At 38.3% G+C, this 21,052-nt stretch overlaps 1 long non-coding RNA gene across 2 annotated transcripts in view; it reads left to right on the top strand.

The window, feature by feature from the left end:
* LOC121100194 overlaps positions 1 to 21,052 on the top strand; it is a 236,554-nt gene that overhangs the window by 125,070 nt on the left and 90,432 nt on the right. Inside the window, exon 3 of one of the 2 annotated variants that reach the window (XR_005831922.1) lies at positions 16,986 to 17,068. This is a non-coding gene — a long non-coding RNA (uncharacterized LOC121100194). Of the gene's footprint in view, positions 1 to 16,985; positions 18,047 to 21,052 lie in introns of those variants that run through there. The other variant, XR_005831920.1, reaches the window with a different exon arrangement.

The following is a 21,052-nucleotide window of genomic DNA, read 5'->3' as shown; positions in this document are numbered from 1 at the left end:
TTTATTTATTTATTTATTTATATTTATATTTATTTATTTATTTAAAGCTGTTTAGCCAGTAGCTATTACTTTTAATGTCTTGAGGAACCTCCATACTGTTTTCCAGATTGGCTGTACCAGCTTGCATTTCCACCAACAGTATAAGAGGGTTCTCCTTTCTCTACAACCTTGCCAACACTTGTTGTTTCCTGTCTTGTCAATTTTGGCCATTCTAACTGGTGTAAGATGGTATCTTATTGTGGTTTTGATTTGTATGTCCCTGATGGCAAGTGATGTGGAGCATTTTTTCATGTGTCTGTTAGCCATTTGTATGTCTTCTTTAGAGAAGTTCCTGTTCATGTCTTCTGCCCATTTCTTGTCTAGATTATTTGTTTTTTGGTTGTCGAGTTTCATAAGTTCTTTATAGATCTTGGATATCAGCCCTTTATCTGAAATGTCATTTGCAAATATCTTCTCCCATTCCGTGGATTACCTCTTAGTTTTGTTGACTGTTTCCTTTGCTGCGTAAAAGCTTTTTATCTTGATGAAGTCCCAAAAGTTCATTTTTGCTTTTGTTTCCCCTGCCTTTAGAGAAATGTCTTGAAAGAAGTTGGTGTAGCCAGTGTCAAAGAGGTTACTGATTGTGTTCTCCTCTAGGATTTTGACAGATTCCTGTCTCACATTGAGGTCTTTCATCCATTTTGAGTTTATCTTTGTTTATGGTGTAAGAGAATAGGGTCTAGTTTCATTCTTCTGCATATGGTTGTCCTGTTTTCCCAGCACCATTTATTGAAGAGACTGTCTTTTTTCCACTGGATGTTCTTTCGTGCTTTGTCGAAGATTAGTTGACCATAGAGCTGAGGGTCCATTTCTGGGGTCTCCATTCTGTTCCATTAATCTTTGTATCTGTTTTTGTGCCAATACCATACTGTTTTGATGATCACAGCTTTGTAATATAGCTTGAAGTCAGGCAATGTGATGCCCCCAGCTTTGGTTTTCTTTTTCAACATTTCCCTGGCAATTTGGGGTCTTTTCTGGTTCCATACAAGTTTTAGGATTGTTTGTTCCAGCTCTGTGAAAAATGTCAATGGTATTTTGATAGGGATTGCATTGAAAGTATAAGTTGCTCTGGGCAGCATAGACATTTTAACGATGTTTATTCTTCCAATCCATGAGCATGGGATGTTTTTCCATCTCTTTGTGTCTTCCTCAATTTCTTTCATAAGTGTTCTGGAGTTTCTAGAGTATAGTTCCTTTACCTCTTTGGTTAGGTTTATTCCTAAGTATCTGATGGTTTTTGGAGCTCCTGTAAATGGAATTGAACTCATATGGCAATTCAGCAACATGGCAGGATACAAAATCAGTGCACAGAAATCAATTGCACTTCTATACACTAACAATGTAACGGAAGAAAGAGAAATTAAGGAATCAATTTCATTTGCAACAGCTCCAAATTTACATTTTCAAAACAAGTGTGTGCTTACTCAGCTATCAGAAAGAACGAGTTCTCAACATTTGCTGCAACATGGACAGCACTGGAGGAGATCATGCTAAGTGAAATAAGTCAAGCAGAGAAAGACAATTATCATATGATTTCTCTCATCCATGGAACATAGAACTAGGAAGATTGGTAGGGGAAGAAAGGGATAAAGAAAGGGGGGGTAATCAGAGGGGGGAATGAAGCATGAGAGACTATGGACTCTGAGAAACAAACTGAGGGCTTCAGAGGGGAGGGGGTTGGGGGAATGGGGTAGACTGTTGATGGGTAGTAAGGAGGGCACGTATTGCATGGTGCACTGGGTGTTATACGCAACTAATGAATCATCGAGCCTTACATCAGAAACCAGGGATGTACTGTATGGTGACTAACATAATATAATAAAAAAACATTAAAAAAATAAAAATTAAAAAATTAAAAAAGTAATATAATGAACATAAAAAAAACCCCAAAAAACAAAAAACAAGTGTGTGCTGTGTAGCAGAACCATCTGTAAGCCAGGTAGCTAATGATGATCATAGATTACACATTTTGAACCCTTATTACATTCCAGGAACAGTTTGAAGCTTTTGACATGTTTTAACTCATTAAATTCTATTAACACCTCTATAAAGTAGGTACTGTTGTTACTCCTGGTTTGTAGATGAGGACACTGAGCCATAAGGAGGAGAAACAACTTGCTCAGGTTCACAGAACTAAGTGGCCAGGATGCCAGCTCTCTTAACCCTCTGTTCTTCTTCCTTCTCTGCTAAAAAGAAAATAACTAGTTTGAATGCTTGATCTCAACTTTACAGAGCAGCAAAAACTGCCAGACTTTTCTGGCATATCATTTGCCACCTGATACTTATATCAAAATGTATGAACTCCTTCAAGCCAGTAGGACATTCATTGAATATGACCTAAAGGCCTTGATGGTGAAGGAACCGTTTAAGCTATATCAGAAGAATCTAATTTATTAACTACCCTTGTACTTTATTCTTCTCTGTTTCTCAGGCAGAATTTTCACCATGCGATAATGGAAAACAGTGGGCAGGGAAAGGCAAACCAACCATTATACAAAAATATATTACCTTTACTTGGCTATGGGTGGGTCTATATTTGGTAAGATTAAGACCTATTATATTTTCATGCTTGACAGTTACGGAATTGAAACTGTCCCTCAGGACAGGAATTTGCCATTCATGTTCCAACATTCCTTATCTCCTAAGCAAAACCACTGCACTGATGTCATCTAATCCCCTTGTTTTTATGCTTTCCCCCTTAGCTTGATACTGTCTCCCTTTTTTCCCTGGTCATTCTACCATACTGTAATGGAAGTTGTTTTTGTTTTGTCCTAACCACCCCCCCCCCTTTTTTTTGGCTGATGAATGGTGATGGTGGTAGGCAGTGGTTTGCAGAAAAGAGTAGAGAAGCAAAACCACACTAGGCTCTGAGATAATTATAAATAAGTGGTCTCTTCTCATGTATTCTTACATTAAAATTGTATCTTTCTTTGCAACTTTTATGTAAATCTATTATGTAAGTCAAATTATTTATAAGTTAAAAGTTACAAAATTGCATTTTAGTTTTATAAAGTCAGTGTTAATTTCTTTAAAAAAATAAGGATTCTCATGTGCAACCAGAATTAATAACAGTTCCTCAAGTCTGTTGGTTATCAACTCTGGTGGAATGTTAAGATCAATAGTTGGGAGAGTTTTTAAATGACTTAAATTAATAGCAACAACAGCCTTCTCTCTCCCCTTATCCACCCCCCCCCACCAAGAACCAAAGCTGAAATGAGTTGACCAAGGCAAGATAGAGATTTCTATCTCTGTTATGGTATAAGGACTATGTTGGATAGTACGGTCATTCATTCATCAGTCACTACTGATGTACTTACCAAGTGCCAGACATAGGGGAGGTATAACATGGTATTCAGTATATGCTCTGAAGTTAGAAGGCCCAGGGATCTGAAGGATGGGTAGGAATTAGTTGGGTAAAGGGAGAAGTGGCACAAGGGAATGTTGTGGGAAGAATCTGAGCAGAGGGTAAAACCTTGTGATGGGAAGGAGACAGTCTTGTGGGAAAGTTTTCCGAAGGCTGCTGTGTCTAGGGATAGACAACTGACAGAGACTGGTTTTGATGTGCTCTTCTGTGTCATTCTGGGCAGCCTGAGGGTGTGACACATTGGATACTGTACGGTCTCTCTTCCCCAGTGCTTCTCTGAGCGCTCATCTGCCGTCAGTGCTGTCTCCTCACTGTTTTCACCTCAGCCTTTTCCTCAACTGCTCTGTCCGTAGTCAGTTTTCTCTGTGGCCATATGTTGTATGGCAGCATCTTTTCCTCAGTTGTTTGAGAAACCTTGGTCAGTTTGAAGCAGGGAAGAAGGGAAGGAGGTCAGGAAAGGCCCTGGGGATTTAGGTTTTGGTCTTGGCTGTGATACCAAGTATCTCCAGCATCTCAGGCAAGTCTCTTCTCTTTCTGGGCCTCAGTGTTATCACCTGTAGGATAAGAGCATAGGCTGGGGGATCTACAAAGACTCCTTCAAACTAGAAGTTTGCCTTATAAAGAAGCTCTTTAAGCCAAAGCTCTATTTCTTGTGATGCCAGACTGAATAATTATTTAGTTACATTACTCTTTTTGTAATGTCCTTTGCTAGGACATAAATGCCACCTGAGAATTATCCATTTTAATACAGATAGATTCAGCCAAACTTAGGATGTCCTAATTGCTATGTAATGGTCTAAATATGGGCATTCTATTCCAGTGGCTCTAACTTTAGTTAACTTTCATGGATCCAGATGCTGCATATACCAAAGTTAAGTAGTAAAAATTTCCTCAGACATATAGTATGGAAATATTAAATCTTAATGTGTGGTAATATGAGCTCTGAGGTGAAAAAGATTCAGTCATTCAAAGTGATGATACTCAGGTTACATGAAGAGTAATTTATTTAACTAAAATGAAAAAATCCTGAAAATACCAAATGTTGGTATTTCTCAGGCACTACTGTTGGGAATGTAAATTGGAACTGCCATTTTGAAAAGCCATTTGGCAGTATCTCTTAAAGCTGAATATACATATACCCTATAGCAGTTCTGTTCTTCAACAGAAATGAGTATATATGTTCACTAAAAGACAAATACTAGAATGTTTATAATTGGTAGTAAACCAAAATTAGAAACTACTCAAATGCCCATCAACAATGAAAATGATAAATAAAATGTTGACTATTCAATAACGAAATCCTTTGGCAATGAGAATGAAGAATCTACAAGAGCACACAACATGGATAAAATTCACAAACTTGTGTTTGAGCTTATGTTTGCTTATGCTGAACAACAAAAGAAAACTTCATAAAAAGAGCTTATAGCATATGAATTCATTTATATACAATACAAAAACAATGAATTTTTAGTCTGTTAGAAGTCAGAATGGTGGTTGGTTTGGTAGGTTGATGGCCATCAGGGAGCACTTATAGTGGGCTTCTGGGGTAATACTCAGTTTCTTGAACTGGTTACACTGATGTGTTTAAAGTTTGTGAAAATGTATCAAATTATACACTTATGATTATGTAATTTTCTGTATGTGCATTATATTTCAGTAACAACATTTCAAAAAAGGGTTTTGACATTTATAGAAGATAAGAATGGCAAATACCTTTTCTCCATTTACGTGGAGAAAACAGACTCAAAAGTTTGGTCCAAGGTCTCAGGACTAATTAGTAGTAGAGTTAGATCAGATATGTAAATCTCCTGACGTCAGGAAGATGGCCCCTATAGGAAGACGTTGCATAGTGCCTGAAGCATAAATAGATGCTCAGTAAATGTAATTTGAAAATGGATCGTCGACTGTTGTTCTTTCAGTCCCCCAAGGCCATCATCTTGCTCTGGGAGTAACCATTTGCTCTGGTTGTGTGATATGCCTGATAGAGCAAGTGTATTCACTCCTCAGAGAAGAACGGAGGTGAGCCCTGAGTCAGATGTCCCAAGAAGCTGCCAAAATACCTGTGGAGAATTATATAACTTTGTCCCTTAAGGGCTTAGAAAAAAATGAGTCAGACACTCAGTTCTTAGACACAGTGCCTAGGAAAACAGGAAGAAGGTTAACTTAGGCAGAAATCCATCTATGTGACCTTGGATAAATCATTGAACTTCTTTGGGGGCAACAGTTGAAAGACAAATTTAATACTTTCTACTTAGGACCATGTGATCCCTCTGTGGTTAACCTTCTGAGACCCCTGAATTTTATCCCCTCCTATACATATAATCAGATTCTCATTATTTTCAAGGACTTCTGACTGCTTTTCAAACTTGACAGTTCCTTTGGTGTTATTTAAGATCAAGTTTTGATTAACTTACAACTCAAATGTGGTATGCCCAGTCTTCTACCTGTCATATAGTTCAGGAAGGAGATGTACCGACGTGTCATAGAGGGTAACCAGAGGTTTTATCCAACTTGTTGACTCTGTTTCTTCCCAAAATGTGAAACAGAACTTTTCTTGTCAACATAAAATTCCCGTTATTTATGATGTGGCTAAAGAAGAGATAAGAAGTCGCGGAAATGGAATCTGTTATTGCTTGGATAATAACTCAGGACCTTCTTTGGGAAAAAAATGGACAATGATAAAATGCTTTGATTTAGGGTTTGGCTGTGATGTCAAGGTCAGCCAATGAGTGCAGAGAGAATCTGAGAAAAATAAAGAGATAAATAGAAGCAGATGTTTGGAAAGTCTTTGTGAATATTGCTAGTGAAATTGTATGGTTAGCTATCAAAATTTCAGGGTTACATCTGTCATCCTAATAAGGTTATAATGAAAGGCATTTAAATTGGTGTTTAAAAAACCTCATTAGAACTGTGGTCAACTGTCCTTTACTGTGAGTGGCATTTTCTGAATTATGCTGCAAATTTTGTATCTGAGGTACTTTTGAGCTCAAGTCCTTGTCAGGGTATTTCTCAAGGAGGTCAACTGCCATGGACTCCTATTAACTCAAGATCCTTGTTTCAAATTAATGTAAGAGAGAAATCTGATGAGAAGGGGAAAGAAAGTAAAGTTGAAAAGTTTTGGCTTCTGATTGGTTAGCATCTGTGTTCTCAAAACAAATTTCTTTGTACCTTTAGTTGTTTGTGATTGCAGGAAATAGAAAAGTTCTGTCTTAGACTAACCAAAGGCTGTCATTTGAAACGGTTGAATCGCCTAACAGAGGAAATAGATCTCTAATAACAGAGCCAAAAAGGAGTAGAGCTTACAGATAGGACCCTTAGAAAGGTACTCAGATGGAAGGCTGGTCAAAGGAATAAGCGCAAATGGCCAAGAAGAGGTTTTGATTCCAAGCCAGAATTCAGGGAATTTGAAAAAGAAAATGATCAAGATTAGTGAGAAGTATCTAAAACTGTAGTATTGATATTTGCTTGACAGTTTGCTACAAAATATCTTTATCTGCTTTACTGATTAGTTTTCAAAAGTGCTACAATGATCATAATATAAAATGTGGAGAAGCATGGTTATTACTATCTGAATACAAAGTCTTGATTTAATTTAGTTGAATTCTTGCCTTACTATTTGCCTTTGGGCAAATTACTTAGCGCTCCACCCCCTGCCTTCTTCATCTGTAAAATGGAGAAATGATTCATGTCTGTTTCATGGGATTGTTTTGAGGCTTCCATGAAATGGTGAAAGTAAATAACTTATTTCAGAGCCTAAATTACATAAAAAGAACATTCATGTTTTTGTTGATGGTAGTGAGGATAATGACCTTGTCTATACTCACAGTGAAGGACTCTTTGTTTCTTACTTTCCATTTTTCTTTCCTTTACCTTGATGGCATCTCTACCACTTTTTTTTTTTTTAAAGATTTTATTTATTTATTCGACAGAGATAGAGACAGCCAGCGAGAGAGGGAACACAAGCAGGGGGAGTGGGAGAAGAAGAAGCAGGCTCATAGCAGAAGAGCCTGATGTGGGGCTCGATCCCATAACGCTGGGATCACGCCCTGAGCTGAAGGCAGACGCTTAACCGCTGTGCCACCCAGGCGCCCCATCTCTACCACTTTTTAAAAAAGATTTGACATCCTTTAAAAGGTTGCAAATAACAAATAAAATCTTGTTTTGTCTATTTTGTTTGTACTGCCTCATTTAAAGGTGAAGGAGAAACAAAATTGTGAGGTTTAAGGTTGTTTTAAAGGCTAAGTACATTTATGTATTTTATATAATAGTATGAAATATATTTCAGGTTATTTTACCATATATACATACTACACACACACACACACACACACACACACTCTTTATATGTAAGGTGATTTTAAGAGGAAAAAGGAGTAGAATTAGAAAATTTACAAGAGGAAAGAGGGAGCCAGAATAAAAGATAGCAAAGATGTGAACTAGTGGGTCTGTATCCATCAAAGTCTTAATGTAAAATAGATGACCCATTCAAAGTAGATAATTTGAGGAGAGTTTATTTAAACAGGTGGGATTGCAGGTGAACCTTCAAGGACGTTTTATTCCTAAGCCTGAAAGTTTGAGAGAAGGAGGAGGTCGCTACAACCCAGAGAAGAGAATCTGTACAGCAGGCTGTTTCAAGAGGTCCTTGGGAGGACCAGAGACCTCTGTTAAGAGACACAGCCAAACTGAGGTGACCTCACTGGGACAGATCTGGGGAAATAAATATCTGGAGTTCACTCTCCTTCCTCCCTACCTTATCCTGTTGGCTCTTCCCATTGACTGGAAAGAATTGGAAACCATTGGGAATAAGAGCTGTTCATGTCATCCACACAGGGCCATCTGTTTTCAGGAACAGAAAGTGGATGAAGAAGTTGGGGGGGAACATATCAGGCAGAGAGGACCATAAAGTTACTAAACAACATTGAAATCTTAAGTAGGATTCAAAGCAAAAAGAGAGAATCCGATGCAAAATCCATGCTATTAGCAAACAATAAAAAACCATGTCATTTTCTGTAGAGTTATTCTAGACGATTCTAAATTTAAGTGACGTTCTGCAAAATTTTCCAACTTGTCAAACACATAGTATTGTTGGATATACAGCGATTAAATTTAGGAAGCACCTGGGAAAAACAATTTTGGTTTTAGAAGTTGGCCCAAACTATTCTTTCTGAAAATAAATAAAATAGGTAATAAAATGATCCGTAAAGACAACTCTTTATTGAGACAATAAAATGCTTTCATTTTTGTCAAGGAAATTTTTTTTATCCTGTGTTCCATAAAAGTACAAGTAGACACTCTATGAAAAAAGCAGTTACAGACCATTAAGAGAGGTTTAAAAGAAGGGATCAAAATACTGAGTTACCCCACTCAGAATTATTTACTGGTGTGTCAGGAGGATCTTCAGAGGCCCAAGTTTTATGGTGATGAAGTGCAAGGAAAAGCATGCGGAATCAGCATTCTAAGCTGAGGACATACAGCGTAGACCATGAATAGTTCTTGTTCAGAGATGGAATCTAAGAGAAGGTCAGGAAAAGCTAGCTACATGTCATCTTATGCTGTCTTGACAGATCTTTTTTCTGGATGAACAGACTGCAAGAGGAATCCATTGTGGAAGCAATATTCCCTTTATCTGTTTTGATATATTGAAAAACAAATCTGACAGACACAGCTAGTAGTGCAGAGATTTGCATAACTCACTTTGGAGAAATCTTTATTTTTGTAACTATAATATTGGATAAAGTGGGGACAATAAAGTACTAGACCCAAGGTTGTGAGTAGCATTAACGAACGACTTTGCATATTGTATTGCAATTTATAAACTTTCAAAAGATGGAATTAACCAAAGTCTCCTAAATATATTTTTAAATCAAATCAAACATCTTTGCTAATTTTTATCGAGTTCCTTTTGCATTTGTGGTGAGCGCATGACAGATATTTGCTGATGAATGAATGTGTGATTGCATGAACAAATGATAAACATGAAAACACTGTTTTATGCTCATTTAGCTCCTGAGAATGCATACTCTTGAGACAACACGCACAAATTTGGAAGATATACAGTGCAGGGTTCCCTGCAAGGTCTTTCCACTGTCATGGATGTGTTTGAGTAGGTGGGAAAGCTGCAGCCACGGCATAGCAGCACAAGGAGCTCCTGGCGGCCAGGCCCCCAGTGGCTGTGGGTGCCTGCCAGCTTGCAGGAGTCAGACTTGTGTGGCAGTTTAAGGACAGTCCACCTCTCATGCTGCCTGGGAGGTCTGGAGGCCTAACCAGCCACCATGACAGGCTCTGACAGTCAGAAGGAGTCATGGAGCATCCTTAACCTGAAGGCAGAAAGTCCCATGATCATGTGTCAAAGGTCAGATGACAGCTTGTACAGTCTTGGGCTTGCACTTACCCCGTGAATCCTCTGTGTGCTAATCTTGTCTGCAGAACCAGGTATCACGCAGTGTCATTGTTGGCCCTTTGTAGATTTTTTGCGGTAGAATCCTCTTGGGCTGTTGTCAGTATGCATCCTTTCCACCATTCCCTGCCTTCCTTAGGGCTGTACAAAACAGTTTGCTTCAATTAATAGGGGCACAGTGCGCCTCGTGACGGAGACCCCTTCGTGCCCTTGTTAACCAGCCTGTGGGGTCTGTTCAAACTGCCAGATTGCTTTTTGGGAATCCCTCTGCTTCTTTAAACCTGGAATATGCCTTTAGTATCAGGAAATCTTTGGAGAGGAGTTTAAGAAGTATCTGTCTTGATTAATCCAGAACATTGCCTCTAATGTCACCATCGTGGGTTTAGACATTCCTTCATGACTTTGACTAGGCTTCTGAAACCCCAGAAGGAGACACTTTGAGAATACGACAGTACTTCCTTTACTGTGCTTGGCAAAACCCGATTAAGGAACTAAAGCTCCACAGAACTCAAGTCCATTGCCAGGACCTCCCAAACTCCAGTGTGGATTAAGAATGGCCACAACATGCCAAAAACTTGTTAATATCCCATTTATTCCTCCTGGAATACCTTGAACCCTGTCCGACTGAGGAAAATACTCTGGGCTCAGTGCAGGCCCTAGACAGGAAGCACCGTCACCAGCCCTGAGGGTAGAATTCCAGGAACTTCACCTGAAACTGTCACCAGGTGGAGGATACCTTGATTCTGACAGCTGGAGACTTGGTTTCTTTCATGACACGAACACAGGGTTTGGAGCTGGGAAGATCTGAGTTTGAAGCCTGCCATTGCCACTGAAGCAGAGTAGGGTTTTAGGCAAGTTCCTTAATTTCTCTAGGCTTCAGTGTCCTTCTAAACTGAAGGTAATAATACCTCCCATATAGGTCTGCTGAGGTGCTCATGTGCAGATTCTTACAGAGAGCATGGAGACAAATGGGCTCCATAGGCATTCCCAACTTATGAAGATAATCTCCAGGATTCTCATAGCATCTCTCTGTAGGTACCCAAATGGTTTTCAACTGCTTGGTCTCCTTGAGCCTCACAATAGTTCTGTGAGAGGGTTAAGAGCATCTCTGGACGCCATTATGAAAAAAGGGAAAAAGTATGATACCGGGAAACTCTGACTTTTTCTCACATCAAACCACCAGGTGGAACCAGGACTGATTGTTCTGCCTAATACTCTATCCAGGAAACTTCACTAAGTCATACTTTGTAAACATTCTTACAGTGTTTGAACAGATGATCTCTCTCATCTATGGAACATAAGAACTAGGAAGATCGGTAGGGGAAGAAAGGGATAAAGAAAGGGGGGTAATCAGAAGGGGGAATGAAACATGAGAGACTATGGACTCTGAGAAATAAACTGAGGGCCTCAGAGGGGAGGGGCGTGGGGGAATGGGATAGACCAGTGATGGGTAGTAAGGAGGGCACGTATTGCATGGTGCACTGGGTGTTATACGCAACTAATGAATCATCGAGCCTTACATTGGAAACCGGGGATGTACTGTATGGTGACTAACATAATATAATAAAAAATCATTAATTAAAAAAAAAAAAGAAGAGAGTCCAGTGAGACACAAGGAAGAAAATCTGTTCTACCTGCGGCTAGCCACCAAGAAGAAGTTACAGAATCTCCTCTGAGGCCATAGGATGCTAGTCATGCCCATAGTACTCCCGCTAGAAAAGTATTATTTCTCCCCCCATACTCTTAATCTCATTAAAATGATTTAATCAGCTTTACCGTTAGAGTCCTCAACTGTGTTCATTGAGAAAAATGGCGTTATGAAATATTATGAAGCCATTAAAAACAATGAGGCAGGTCTCTATGTACTGAGATAGGGAAGGATATCTATGAGATATGGCTTACTGAAGTGCAGATCAATATGCATAATGTGGTTGCGTTTTTGAAAAAGTAATATATGCAGTTGACATGGTGTACATACTATATGAGCTCAGTAACGTTGCACATCAGACTGCAGGTTGAGTTTGTCTCTGAGACTGTGCTTGGAATGGGGAATAGGTAAAGGGCTTAAACATTGTTTTTTCATTTGTTTCATTTACATTTTTACATTTAGTGAGGTTTCTGCCAGCTTACCTTTGTTGATTACTACTAGCCAACAGACCCCATTAATAGGCAAAATAAAATGAGCCATAATCATTTAAAAAAATAAAATAAAATGCATTACTCTTCTAAAATTATGGAATGCCAAAAATTGTGAAAGAGAAAAGACAGTATCTAGTACCATACCTAGTTTCTTTCATATATTTAGGTGGCTATTAATTGAATAGGAACTTGATGAGTTTATATTTCCTTACAAAATAATAGCGATAAAAATAATATACCTCACATTTAAATTTTCCTTTATAATTTGTAAAGTCTTTTATATGTATTATGTCATTTGGATTTTGCCCACAAACCTCTAAGCTGGGCAAAGAAGAGCATCTTACAAATGAGGATTTTGAGATTTTCAAAGATTATATCATTTTCCCAAGGTCACATGTAAGTGGCACTGGGATAACACTCCTGTTACTTGACTTTTTATTCTTTCACCAGAGATTTTTCAAGTCCCCTCTGTGTGCCATGTCCCCTGTTCTCTCCACTATATCACGTGCAGTGACTGCAACTTGCAAATAAAGATAGGAAAATATAGACACATCACCTAAGTCAGTGCCTGAAAATGACATGAACATGTCCTAACAATAGATCATACTGAGATCCAAGTCTTACTTTGTTTAGTTTCACCATGTGCCTTTTAAATATTCCACAAGCTATGGAAGACTGTATTTGTTAACGCCAAGTTCCAGCTTGCTTTTCTGAAAGAAGGACTTACTGGTTTCAGCTTCAGCTTCTCATTTATATCGTTTACTTCAAGAGGAAGCCATTATGTGGTTTTTAGTTCATCTTCCACCTTAAGAACTAATCAAATGCCCACATAATCCTCTGTTTCTCTCTTCCATAGCAGACCATTTTTCCTTCATTTTTGTACAGAGGGAGAGGAAAGGATTGGGCCAACATCCACGAGACTGGAGAAATTTATAAACTCATCCCTGACGAAAAATCCTTTTGCCATAATGCCTCAATTAACTTAATTTTTCTGGTCTGGCCTTGCAAACAGAAACCTGAGACTGTGAATGTGCTCAAATTGAAACACTAAGAAACTGCAAGCACGTGAAGGCTGGTGTTGGCTGGGTGGGCACATCCCCTGGGGACCTGGAGGGCAAGCTCTGTACACAGTTTCCGTGGATGAAAGGCAGTACAGGCTAGTATGTTTCCCAGAACCCCTGCTGCAGAGGGATGGGCGGGGGGAGAGGATGAAGTTTCCAAAGCCACAGAGTAGAGGAGAAATGGGTCCTAAGGACTGGTATTTGTTTATACATTCATTCTTTCATTCTCTTCATATTTACTGAGAATAGGTATAACCTGTGATACAGATATAAAGGTGATTAAACCGATAGTGTTCTTGCCTTCTTGGAATGATATTCTAGGGTGAAGATGGGGCAAAAAAAATTTTTTAAAAATTAATTAGAGATTATAATCAGTGTTAAGCATACAATAAACAGTGCTATGATAGTTAACAACAGTGGGGTGAAGGTAGAACCATACATACATAGAGAGGTCAGGAAAAATCATGAAGGCAAAAGTGATAGACCTCTGCCTGGTGTCATTCCCATCACTACTGCAAAGTGAACACAGCCTGTCTCCTCCTCTGCCAGACCATAATACTGGTCTCTTCTAAGACTGGGAGTAAGATGCCTAAAACAATCATTCCTCCAAAGCCATGTAATTAACTACTGTGACTGTTAGCTAATTTTGTGATGTGGCATTGTCATGAGATGTTCTCTCTTGCTGAGGAAAAGCGGTTTCCTCCTTCTTTGCCTTAACTCCTCTCACTTCTAAACTATGGCCACTTCATTTCCAGAGCATCTGCATCTTCATTCATCTACAGAGCAGAAAGAAGAGTTCCCTTGGTGGTGACCACTGTGCATTTGTAGGGATTAGGAGAGCAGCAGGAGGCTGCTGGGTCTGTAACTTTGTCTAGTGGCTTTGTGCTCAGGGAGAAAATAATGGGCTTAAATGACATCGGGATGGATTCAAGTTATGAACAAAGGAAGCCTTCATGGCTGCAAAGAATCACCAGGACACATGACTGTTGGCAGCATAGAGTTCCATTCCTAAATAGTTAGGTGGTGAGCTCTCTAGAATTGTTTTGGTGCAATCCTAACTTTGGGGCAGGAAACAGTCTCCAACAGACTTCAGTCCCTTCAGGTCCTGTGAAGCTATAACATGGAATGTGGTTGTTTTTTTCTCCTTTATTAATATACTATTGTGTTCAGAAGCTTTTCATTAGTTACAACCAACAATGCAAAAAAACCCCGCAAAAACCCAGCATATATTTGGATATTCTTATGATAGTCTTTTTTTGGACATACTATTTAACTGCATGAGCTTTTCCAGATGTGAGGCTCACTCTATGGGAAATAACAAAGAATTTGTGAATTAAGTAAATTATCCTGCCGTTACGCTATTTTTTTGTGTGTGGTTATATATTATAAATAGAATGTTGAGGTTAATCATTTCAATTGCTAGAAAATACATTCTTAGAATTGTTTTGCTTGATAAAAATAAATTTTTTAAGGAAAAAAGAAAAGCAGCTGTTTTACATTTCTGACAAGATTGGGGTTAAATATTTAAAATCTCTGTATTGAGTCAACCTGGTTTCGTCAAAAATTCTGTTTCAGACATATTTTATATATTTACTCCTGACTTGCTTGGCCTTTTTGGCTTGATGTGATGCTAATACTGTTATATCCAGATTTGAAATGCTGACATTTTCCTGACCTAAGTGATGATAATCCTTGTAGTCTGTTTTGATGAAATGAGTGTTTGGAGCTCTTTCTGTGTGAACTATCCACACAGCTTCTCTAAGCTGCTCCATCCTGTTATTGAGGCTTCTCTCCTCCTTTACTGAGGGCATCTGCTTCCCTTGGAATTAGTCTAGAAGGCTTTACACTATCGTAAGGAGTCTAGAGCCTTGAGCAAGTCCTCTTGTGTGAGAACACCCACTTCTTTGGACAAAGTCTTAGATTCATATCTCACAGGGAAAGGGTGAATTTATTCTTTGTCATTACTGAGAAACCTCAACAGATGGTCAGCCTGGAGCTGATGCTTCTTGACCTTCCTTCCTTCACATTGGATTATGGGAAGTACTGGGAAGTTGGAGAAAACATTTGGTTGCACATATTCCACCATTGTAGTGAAACACTATTTAGTCAGGGCTGTGGTCACTGTTCTGAAAATTTACATTTCTCTGGCATAGGGAGCTGAGGGAATCAGCATAAGGACTACAGGTATGAAATATCCTCATCCTCTTTTACATTTTTTCTAATGTGTTTGCCTTGAAAGCTGTCTCTGGATATTTTGCTCATGTTCACTGACATAAAGAATAGAAAAAAAAAGGAAGAAGTGGTGTCTTCGGTAAAAATGGTTGAAATAAATACAAGTTTGGTGTATAGATAAGATGTCTGCAGCCTAAAGAATTTAAGATTTAGGTAGAACTGTTGTATTGGAGCATACAATACAGATAGAAAAGATATTCACATACCTCTATTCAAATATTTCTAGAAGATTTCCCCAGTTTTCCAGCCCAGTGAAGATAAACTTATTGACATGTAGGTTAGTTCAGGAAAAATAAAATATCTATGAGCCATGTGTTTTTACATTTAAAATAAAAACTTGAATTATTTAATTCTGTAGAAAATGAATATTCTCATAATTTAGATTACTAATTCAAGAATCTGAGCACTTGAATGAGAACACAGGTTTTGCTCCTTATTTATTATAATATTAACATTTGGGTAGGTTTAAAAAGAAACCTGTATAGGGCGGCTTTCTCATTCTTTCTTCTTATGGCTGGAAGAGGTGCACACAGCTGAGGGTGTACAGGTTCCTCATTGCTGTACGGGTCTTTTGGGGTTTTTTTTGTGTTTTTTTTTTTGTTTTTTGGTTTTTTTTTGTTTGTTTTTTTGTTTATTCCTTTCCTTTCCTTCTAAGGTGAACTTGTAGTCAAACGATTTACTTCACCTCCCCAAGGCTCAGTTTCCTCCTCAAAAATTCTCAAATCTCTTCTTTCTGTTAACATTCAGGTCTTTCAAGGCTTAAAAGGAAAATCGAAGTCATAACGGCCATCATCATTAGGATGAGCTCCCTCAAATTAATGTTTATTCTGTGCTTTTTTGGACCCAAACAAGGCCCACCTGAAGAGGCTAGGGGGGAAAGTCAGAGAAGAGAGGCTGCCAAAGACCTGCCCAAAGTCAGAGCTTGGTTTCTGGTGGCAACCTAACCTTTCCAAGACTCATTAGACTGCCTGGAAGGCAAGCCCACTCCCATTCTGCATGCCCTCCTCTGACCCCAAACCACAACTTGCCTTGATTATGGTTTTAAGATAATTAAGAAAAATATTTTAAATATTCAGCTATTTGTAGAGACTTAGCCCTACATACCCATAAATGAGGTAACCTCAATTATTTATATCTTGAGAAGGCAGATAATGACCACTGATATGTGTAAGTGAGGTGGGAGGAGATGAAGAATGATCTTTTAATTTTGGAAACGAAGAGAGACAGTTCCCAAAGAGAAAGTACAGTTGACCCTTGAACAATGTGGAGGTTAGGGGCACCCATCCCATGCAGTCAAAATTCCCTGTATAACTTTTGACTTCCTAAAATCTTCAACTACTGATAGCCTACTATTGACTGGGACCCTTACCAGTAACAGTCTATTAACACATATTTTGTATGGTATATGTTTACCATTTTCTTATGATAAAGTCAGAGAAAAGAAAATGTTATTAAGAAAATTGTAAGGAAGAGAAAATACACTTATATACTGTACTGTATTTATTTTAAAAATCTCCGTATAAGTGGACCCACACAATTCAAGCCTGTGTTGTTCAAGAATCAACTATAAAAGGAGATGGTGGTTTGGGATTATGGTTAAAGTTATATTTTAGGAAAGGACTCATTTATAGTGAGAAATTCAATTTGATTGTTTAAGATGAATGTGAAAGGGATGATTACAGTCTGATACTTACATTTACCTACATTTAGCCAGCATCCATTGAGACATTACCATGTGTTGTTTTTTTGCTAGATTCATGGACATTAATGACAAAATCTCTGCTCTCAAGGAACCCTGAGTAGTGGAGGAGACAGATGAGCAAACAAAGTGACAAGGTAGGGTGAAGGGCTGGCACAGAATACTACGGGAATAGAAGGTTGGTACCCAGATCTGGCCAAGTCTTAAAACATGAGGAGTTTAAACAGAACAGGAGAGAGGCATTCCAGAACAGCAAGTGGCAAGAAGAAGGTTGGGGATGGGTGTTCAAGAAGGGATTCAGCATACTGTCAGCAATTCCAAGCTTCTGAAACCTATGATACATATGAAGAAATGAAGGGATGTGCTGTTAGAGGGTTAGGTGAGGTCTTGGTTATGGAGGCCTATGCCAGGGTCACAGATTGGGCTTTTTTTTGTTAGGGTTGGCGTTTTACAATTAGATATTTCTTAGGAAGGTCACACTGACTCAGATGGTGCTGGATTTATTGAATAACTTGACTTTCTGGGACATACCTACCATAGTGAGCAGCTCAGGGGGTTGGAACTACACTGAGAACTAGGTAAGGGCAGTGCCTAAGAGCCTAATATTAACCCCCATCCCCATGCCTACACATCTGTGACCTCAAACATACGGACAAATAAGATGATTCTAAATAGATAGATAGGTAGATAGAAAAGAAAGAAAGAAAAGGAAAGAAAAGAAAAGAAAAAAGAAAAGAAAAAGAAAGGAAAGAAACAAATGCTCCTCTCTGCATCGGGACTGTGTACCCTTACTTTGCCATTGGTTATCCTCTAGGGATCAATGACTGAAGCATGGCTCCTATGCTCTTATGCCATTAAAATAGAAAAATATTTCTTCCTTTCCTTTCTTTGTAACCAGACAAATCAGGTGACCTTTTTATATTCACATATGATGATTACTCACAGAAACCCACCCAGTGTGGGAAACTGAGGTTCAAGCCCTTGCTCCAACATGAATTGGAGAAACCACAAGAGTCAACATGGCTTGTGCCTGCCCTGTTGGCAGAACTGTTCTCAAATGGCTTTTCACACGTTCTACTCCTGCCTCTGCTTGTTGACAAGTTCCAATATGCCTGGGATTAATCAGCTGACTTTCCCTATATCTTTCAGCATGGGCTGGGCAATTCCTTTGAAAAACCTTGGTCTGACTTTATTACATGTCACTTTGGTAAAGTATTAGGTGAAAACTTGGGGACTTCCTTGCTTGGTCAGAATAAACATGTGTTATGAAGTCAATCACTAGAAAAGTATTTTGACAGTAATGTTGTTGTTTGAAGTATTCTTCAATTAATAAAGGGAAGTCCTACATCACCCCTTTACTTTTCTTTTCAGCTCTGGTTATCTGAAAAGCTATTTAGTGGAATGACACTTAACAAAACTTTCCAAAATTGCTTGGAAAGCAATTTGAAATCCCCACTGTCGCTGACTGGCCTTGGTTGCTGAGAGAGTCACTAAATGGATCATTTGGTGACAGAGACCATAGATAGACTTGGGGTAAATGACTCTTTGCCTTACAAACAATAGGTCACCTTTGCAGTGACCAAAACTGATAAGTCACCAGAAAGCTTTTTTTTTTTTTTTTAAATTTTCATTTGACTTGTCATCTGATACCATATTGCTCTTGAAGTAGTGGAAACACATGCAAAGGTAGACTTTTTTGAGCACAGTAAAACCATGAATTGGAATAGGCTGTCGGCTGAGCCCCATTATTTATGGTAAGCAAACCATTAGGGTGCTAAATTTATATATTAGTAGTTTTCAGAGTGTTGTTCACAGACCCCTGAATGTCCCAAGATTCTTCTGCATGGTTCACGAAGTCGAAACACTTTTCATAATAATACTTAATGTATTATTTGCCTTTTGGTTTCTGTTGACATTTTCACTGAATGTACAAAAGCAGTGATGGGTAAAACTGCTGGAGCCCAAGCAAAAATCAAGGCGGAGAACCAAAACATGCTAGCAGCCATTGTATTCTTCACCACCACATACTTGCAGTAAAAAAATGATTTTGCTTTAACATGCAGTTGTCCTGATGAAGCAGGAAGAAATGATTAATCTTATGCAATCTTGACTTTTGAGTACTTTGGTTTGTGTGTTTTCTGTGCTATGTGACAAAATGGGAAGTAATGGATAAGGTGCTTCTGCTGCAAATTGAAGTACAGTGGTTGTCTAAAAAAGAAAGTGTGCGCTTCTTTGAGTTCAAACTAAACTAGCTATGCTTTTAATGGAACACTCTTTTCATTGAAAGAATGACAAGTTATAGTTATTCAGACTTGGGTATTTGGGAGACTTTTTCTCAAAATGAACAAAGTCAGCCTGTCACTTCAAAGAACACAACGGTGGAATTTGTTGCTAATAATAGAATTTAAGCTTTCGAGTAAAAGATTTTTGAAAACTTCTGTCACCAGGAGCTTGACAGCTTCCCAATATTAAAAATATTTTTTGATAAGGTTAGTGGTGATATAATGAATGTGATTTTTTGATATGGTGTCATATCATTATATGATATGTATATAATATGTTTATGTATAATATATGCAGATTATGTTAGATGTGTAAAAATTTGGAAGACCTGCACAACTCAGTGAACCGATATTTTCCAAATGACCAATGTCTGATGTTAAGCATGTGCAGGGGTGAAATCTCCATTCAAAGTGCCAAGAGGTGACGGAATTTTAATGTAACAGCACATGGAGGATACATTGATATGGTTTTATATTCCATATTGCAACTTATCTTTAAGAAACTATTACTTGTCAGGGCGCCTGGGTGGCTCGGTTGGTTAAGCGACTGCCTTCGGCTCAGGTCATGATCCCAGGGTCCTGGGATGCAGCCCCGTGTCAGACTCCCTGCTTAGCAGGGAGACTGCTTCTCCCTCTCCCTCTGCTTGTGCACGCTCTCTCTCTCTCTCTGTGAAATAAGTAAAATATTAAAAAAAAAGAAACTATTACTTCTTAGATTGTGATAGTGTCGTGATTATCTGAAAAAGGCATTAAAACACTCTTTCCTCTTCTAACTACGTATCTGTATGAGGCAGGATTTCATTCATATGTTTCAACCAAAACAACATACTAGAACAGATTAAGTGCAGTTTAATGTTAAGTAGATTAAAGTCAGATTAAACTAAGAGAATCCAGCTGTCTTCTTATATGAGTTTTTTTTAAGAAAATAAGGCTATTTTCACAAAATATTTAAATTAGGCTGACATATAAAGAAGCTATTTTAAACTAAATTAATAAATATTTGAAAATTTTTAAGTTGTTGTGGTGCCTGGGTGGCTCAGTCGTTTGAGTATCTGACTCTTGATTTTGGCTCAGGTATGATCTCAGGGTCATGAAATCAAGCCCTGCATTGGGCTCCAAGCTCAGCATGGAGTCTACTCGAGATTCTCTCTTTCCCTCTCCCTCTGCCCCTCCCTCCACTCACACTCTTTCTCCTATAAATATAATAAATAAATACATAAAATCTTTAAAAAAATTTTTTTAAGTTGTAGTTTCCAGTATGGTAAATATTTACAGATGTAACCCACATAAACAAAAGTACTTTGAAATCCTCAGTAATTTTTAAGTGTGTCAAGGGGCCCTAAGACCAAAGAATTTGAGAAGCACAGTTTCATTTTAAGAACTGGATAAAACTAAATCCTACCATAGCTATTATAATCAATGTAATAGGAAAAACTTACGTTGAGCTGAAATTAGAGGCACCCTATTGAGTGATCAGGTAACCAATTTTCTGTGTAACCAGTTTTTTCCCACTGGTCATATGACATCTGTTCACTGGAATGTGATTAATAATTCTGGGGGCAATCATTGGAAATAGGGAAAATATCTGATAGTTAAGATCGTGCTTATTTGAAACATTATTCAAGATGTTTTTGTAATTTTAACCTTCTTTGATTCTGTAATGAATGAGTAAAATTTTGCTCTGTAAGTACAAACAGTTGCTAATTTGGTATTAAGATTTTAAAGACAGAAGGTATGTTCTTGCTTCAGCCTCATTCTCCATTTCTGATTATGACTTTTCTCTGCTTAGACATACACATCCTCCACATTCACAGAGAAAAGCAGGTCTAAATCCCTTAA

The sequence above is a fragment of the Ursus maritimus genome, unplaced genomic scaffold (assembly GCF_017311325.1).
Source record: "Ursus maritimus isolate PB19 unplaced genomic scaffold, ASM1731132v1 scaffold_35, whole genome shotgun sequence".
NCBI lineage: Eukaryota > Metazoa > Chordata > Mammalia > Carnivora > Ursidae > Ursus > Ursus maritimus.
The sequence above is the reverse complement of the archived record's forward strand: the minus strand, read 5'-3'. Positions and strand labels throughout refer to the sequence as shown.